The sequence below is a fragment of the Aythya ferina genome (assembly GCF_964211825.1).
Source record: "Aythya ferina genome assembly, chromosome: 18".
In the NCBI taxonomy this organism is placed as follows: Eukaryota; Metazoa; Chordata; class Aves; order Anseriformes; family Anatidae; genus Aythya; species Aythya ferina.
The window spans coordinates 11,335,175-11,341,174 of record NC_140317.1 but is presented as its reverse complement, the minus strand read 5'-3'; the positions used below and the strand labels follow the sequence as shown (position 1 = coordinate 11,341,174).

General features: G+C 39.4%; 1 long non-coding RNA gene across 2 annotated transcripts in view; it reads right to left on the bottom strand.

Annotated features, from left to right (window-relative positions):
• Positions 1 to 1,538: 1,538 nt before the first annotated feature.
• LOC311420874 overlaps positions 1,539 to 6,000 on the bottom strand; it is a 101,145-nt gene continuing 96,683 nt past the window's right edge. For both annotated transcript variants that reach the window (XR_014684580.1, XR_014684581.1), the window contains exons 4-5: positions 4,510 to 4,697; positions 1,539 to 2,155 (exon numbers count right to left, since the gene is read on the bottom strand). This is a non-coding gene — a long non-coding RNA (uncharacterized lncRNA). The remainder of the gene's footprint in view (positions 2,156 to 4,509; positions 4,698 to 6,000) is intronic.

Here is a 6,000-nt window from a genome sequence, read left to right as displayed (position 1 = left end):
AGTCAAATATATCTGAATATTTAATACAAGTTCTATCAAGGCAACATTGAGGATGAGAAAATACTGAAAGTGTTCATATCTGTCTTAAATTAAAAATTAGTTTTATTGCTCTTTATCATATTTGTCTGCACCACACTCACATTATACTGATCTCAAGCATTGGGGTTGATCACCCACAGGGAAGATCAATGTTCCCCATTCCCCCTCAGTGCATAATTTGGCTCCGTGTTTTGTTGTATTTTGTCCCTCTGAAGCACTGGAGATGGAAGAATCAGAAACAATTGCATGGGACATAAACTTGTATGAGGTTCCTCAGTGCTTCCGGGGACTGCTAACACCATCCCAGTGAACCATTATTCATTATTATACATAAAGCAGTATTTGCCTGTTGGCATAGAGATTATCCATGATAAAACTCCAGCTTGTTCTTCCACCTACACACCAAGCAGAAAAGCATATAATGCAACTGTTGGAAGAGAGAGATAGATGACACATTTCTCATCCTGATGCACTTAGAAAAAAAAAAAAGTTCCCAAAAGGCAAGTGTAATAAACTAAAAGCAGGAAGGGAAAAGAACAAAGGCAATGAGTGACAAGATTATGCTCTTGTTTCTGCCAACTACACACATAACAGATTGCCCTGGACAGTTTGAGAAAAAAATGGTTCACTTAGAATAGAATCAATAAATCTGCAACCTTCCCTGCAAGACAAGTGTTAGTGAGGAGAATAACACCTGCTTACCAGAGCAGTGAATCTTCCTGAAGAATGGGGTAATTGGTCAAATTAAATTTACCAATGGGGTAATTGGTCAAAATTAAACTTCAGCCTTTTTGAGGGGTCTTTCACGGGGCAATTTAGAAGGTTCCAATTGCCCTGGAAAATTTCAAACAGAACATGTGAGTGGTTTTATGTTTTGTTCATATGAAAAGTTTTTTTCCACTGTTTATTTTTTTTTCATAGCCAATCTGCACATTGGAACAAGGAAGACTTGTCATCCGTGACATTAAAAAATAAGATGGGTCCAAACCAAAACCACACGCCCCCAAAGTTGGTCTGACAATCCGAATCTTGTGGCTCAGATCATATCTACTTGAAAAGCCTCTTAAAACTGTTTGACCCAGCACAGCATCTGCCAGATGTCTGGGGAAGACTGAAACCATCAGCCAAATCTGGTAGCTTGATTTCCTTGTACATCACCACAGCTAAGAAGCAAACAAGGATACAAGAAGAATTCTGCCAGAAGTCTCTGTACCAAGGAAACCTCTGGGATGATGTTAGATGAAAATACACTGCATTTAAATGCAAATTCACTCCTTGCTTACTTTATTCCCAGCTTGATTTTAAATGAGTAAGGCAGACTATTACAAGCATGAAGAGGCATTCCTGGTCTTTCTCATTTCCATCCTCCACCATTTGCAGATTAGCCAAATTAAAGAACAACATTTGTTTCCAAATCTTTAGAAAATGTTGGAACCAAAGGTTTTTCAAATGTATAAATCCCAAGGCAACAAACGTCACAAAGTTGCTTACACTGGACCGCAAGTGAAAGGGAATTATTTTTATTTATTTAATCTACTAAATAACTGAAAAAGACAGAAAAAAAATCAACAAAACCCTCTTTCTGCACATTTGGTTAGGCAGTGTTCATCCATCCATCAAGAGCCCATGATATTTGGTGAGCAGTACTTGTTTAGAGAGCCTGAAGAATGATACTAGCAGTGAAAATTAACAGTTTCTGTTTATCCACAATTTAGGTATCATGAGAGCAGTTTCAGCACATGACTTTCCTGGCCAGGAACACAGCAGTGACACAAAGAAGCCAGTCTCTGTAGAATAAGATAACAACCCTTGGATTTTATGGCTTAAATACTGGGCCTCTACCACGGGCACCTAGGGCACATGTGGAGACTGGGAAGAGAGCGTGGGCTGAAGAAATGTCAGTCTTGTGCAGAGAGTTGGGAACACAAATTTGAAAACCTGATTTTGCTGTTGTTGGCAGGTGCCAACAATTCCGACCCAGCAGCAAGGTTTTGCAGTGACTTGATTAGCATTGGCCATTGCACAGAGGAGAGAGCAGCAAACACAAATGAGCTGATCAGCAGGAGAAGGAACAGCATCGTCTCTGACATGGCGACACAGAAGTTAAGCGGTGATTCTGTATGACAGAAACAGAGAGAAACTTCATTTATGAAATTAAGTAGACACTTGGAGACTGATCACTGTCTCAGCTCCCACTTCTCAGTTCTTCAAACCAGCAGGCATGAGCCTGCACAGGATGAAATTGCAGCAAGGTGAGCATCCAGATTTCCCAAAGCTCTTCCAATCTGAGCTGGGATACCAAGCCAACTCCAGTAAAGCTCTCACAGTCCCATTCCCAGTCCTGAACCATGCAGATGAGATAAAAATATATGCTACCTAATGTTTTTGCATTCAAGTACACTAGTACCCTTAGGAAACCTAGGAAACTTGTAGTTTTTCAGGGAAATACCAGGAAAACAGACGAGAAACATGGTAAAGTAACTACAAAACCTAAGAAAGGAGAGGAGGAGTGAGGAGCTAAGCATAAAGAAGTGAATAAAGCTCTCTGAACTTTGTTTCAGTTTCCAGAATTGCTCATTTAAGTTTGACTCAAAACTTATGCTCAGATTCAAGTCATTTATGATTCAGTGATATTTATTTATTTATTTTTTTTTTTTGGATCCCTAATTCAAAGCTTTTCTGTTATCATGTTTTAAGTATAAGTGTATTTTGTATTCCTTCTTGAATTGTAAACATGAGATAGATAGGAAAAACAAAATTAAAATCAGCCCTAAACCTTAATCCTACCAAAGAACTAGGTAGTATTGACTTGATAATATAATGTTATGGTAATTTTTAATGTTTTATTATAAAGTTATATACACATCATGCTTCTTACTGCAAGTTCATGCATGTGAAAAAGCAGCCACACAAAGGGAATATGACAGGTGATCTTTAAAATGCCATATTTTGGGACACTTTGGCTAACCATTGATGGTTTCTTAAGACAGACCAATAATGCTCTTTGAAGCATCTTAAAACACCAGCCACTGTTGGGATTTCTACTGATTGTCTATCTTTGAATCTTATACAGGGAAGTAAGCAGATATATACACATATATATATTTTTAATAGGTGCTTTAAGGATTGTGGTATGTGGTTGTTTCTGGACTGGATGTTTCCTTGGATCCTACATGACTAACAGTAGATTACTAGACCATTTCCAACTGCAGGGGATTACAGACTTTCTGACTCAGCTAATCTCCGATCTAATGTCCCTAGGTTCCTAAACACCAGAGGATACTTCTAATTCTTTAAACATACAGAAGCTTCTATGTGAAATACAAGGTATATATTCCCTTTCCCAAAATGTTCTTCAGGAGAGTGTAGATGCATGCAAACTAATCATAATAATCCATATTCACATCCATTTGGACAAGGGAGTAGAATATATACGCCCACGTGGTATTTTAGTTGAAAACAATCCCATAGATTGGGAAGCAAAAAAGGAAGGTGGGCGACTTGGTTGGACTTTTAAATATTTTTTTATATTAAGTGAATTTAGCTGAGCACACATTTTGAAGGGCTGTTCTGAAGCTGATGCTAATGGCTTTGCCAAACCCCCAAAATAACTTACAAACGTAATGGTCTGAGGGATGGTTGAGCAGCATTTGCTGAATGCTAAATTCAGTTCATTGGAAAGAGGTATTCTGGCCTTATGAAAACAACCCATTTAATATGGACACATGAGTAGAACAGAATAGTCTAAAAAACTTGAAGATTATTTCAATAGCAGCTGGGCTGGTATTTATAGAAACACAGTGATGTGCACAAAACAATGAGGACATTCTTGTGGCTGTGATGCCTTCAGTTTTTGTTGTGCTTGTTCTGGGTAAAAAGAGGTTAGGAATAACAGGGTTGATTTTTTTTTTTTTTTTTTTTTTTTTTTTTTTTTTTTTTAGGAACAGATGTTTGTTAGAAAAAACATCTTTTTTCTTCCAACCATTGGCTGGTGAATGGGTAGTTCCCGAGACTTGCCATGCAGATGTACGGGCTGTTTTCCATCTTGCGTTATCAGTTAAAAGAGAAAAGTACATGATTGTATCTGCTATCCTGCTCTCAAGGTATTTAGAACAGCTCTTTTTTGATCTTTCCCTTTAAACATGCTATGTAACTGTGTTAAGATACCTCTAAGCCTTATTCAGCAGGAAGTGGAGTTCTTTCATACAGCACTGCAGCACATTAATCTAGGAGTCTATGACAACATATACTCATACAAGTCATATGGGCCGGCTCGACACAGAGTGAGCACAGAGCACGGTTACCCTGCATGGACTTGTCGTGGCTCTTATGATCAAAGCAATCACCCAAGCCCAAGCAGCCGCCCAAGCTCGGAGATGCCGTGCTATATCCAGCGTGGCCTAATGGAGTCATGTCTTTAAACCAGCAACAACCTGGCAAATGAAGAAACAAAATGTGATTGTATCTTACACGGAGCCGAGGGGAGCCTCTGCCCGCTGAATGGAGGTGAGGTTAGATGGAGTGCGAGGTCATTGCCGGGTTTTCTTTGAGCACCACAACGTCGAGGTGACTCAACCCACCAGTGCCAGCATTTGTATTTTTTGAAGAAAAAAGCACGGTACTGCTGTTGTGGAGATTATCGGGACATCAGTGAGTATCTGTGGGAGAGGAAACAGAAACTGGAAATGGAAACTCCTACCATGAAGGGTACAAGGTTCAGATCTAGGTGATAACACTTAGGCAGCGTCTGTTTCCAAAGGAAGACTTTGATTGTCCTGAGCCACAGCTTTGTTCTTCATCCTAAAAAGCTGTGGGACGAGAAGCACCAAATATCTGGCGACTCCTCCATGTCTTCCAATGATGTCTGAATAACCTTGTGCATATCTGTAAATTTCTGGAGCAATTACTCAAAATAAAAATAAACTACTGGTTTGTGTAACAAATTACAGAGATTGCATATGAAAACAAAAACAAGCAAATAAGATTTCTTCCTGTAACTCTTCAAAATAAGTTCTCACTTTTGAAAGGAAAAAAATGGGCAAAGTCTTCATTGAATGTGCTTTTCCATGTTGCTTTAGTACCTGAAAACAAGTTTTGTACTAAATGAAATAACCAATTTGAAAACCTGCTTCTCTAATCATGAGTTTTGATCAGAAAACTTTAAGACTAGAACTGCATTAGGTAAATTGTACTAATCCTCTAACAATATATCATAGCAACTACAATCCCCGCCCCCCCTGAACTTCCATAGGCTGTCAAGGACAACAAAGCACGTGAAATATGAGGATCTCAGCTGTATCATTATTTCCCTGCAAGAAGCTGTTTCCCCCCCTTACTCCCCATGAAAACAATAAACCACCACACATGCACACCTTGGAGCTCAATAGATCTGTCACCTGCAGCTCCCAAGCTTTTTACTCATTTCTCTTGTTGCAATGAACAGAGGACACAACTCAAATCCCCTTTTGTAGTGAACGGGACACTAGCATTGGATCCTGACAGGCTCATTAGATCCACAAGGATTTTACTATCAAAACTCAAGCACACAAACAGCCTGCATTTTACAGGTGGACAGTTGAGGCGAGGAGAGATTTAGGGTGGATTTGTTTTCTTTCACTTTGGCCATCTAAAAATTAGGGATCTAGTCCAAACTAGTTACCTAAACTCTCTATAATTAATGGAGGAGACAGACATATCCAGAAAACAATTCAGCCCACTCATCTTGGACAGCTGTCTAACAAGGATGATTCATCCTCCCCTTGATTATCAAGGGAGTCTACATAACTTGGATGGATGGCGAGCTTAGCTGTGTCCCGTTCTCACCCACCGGCCCGCTGTTGTGTAACATCCTGCAGCGCAGGTAGGAAATTACCCCAGATTATATTTCAGTGCCTTCATTTTTCTTCTGCAAGAGTTTGATCCAAACCCCACTCAGATGCGAAGTCCCCTTTTGAACACAGT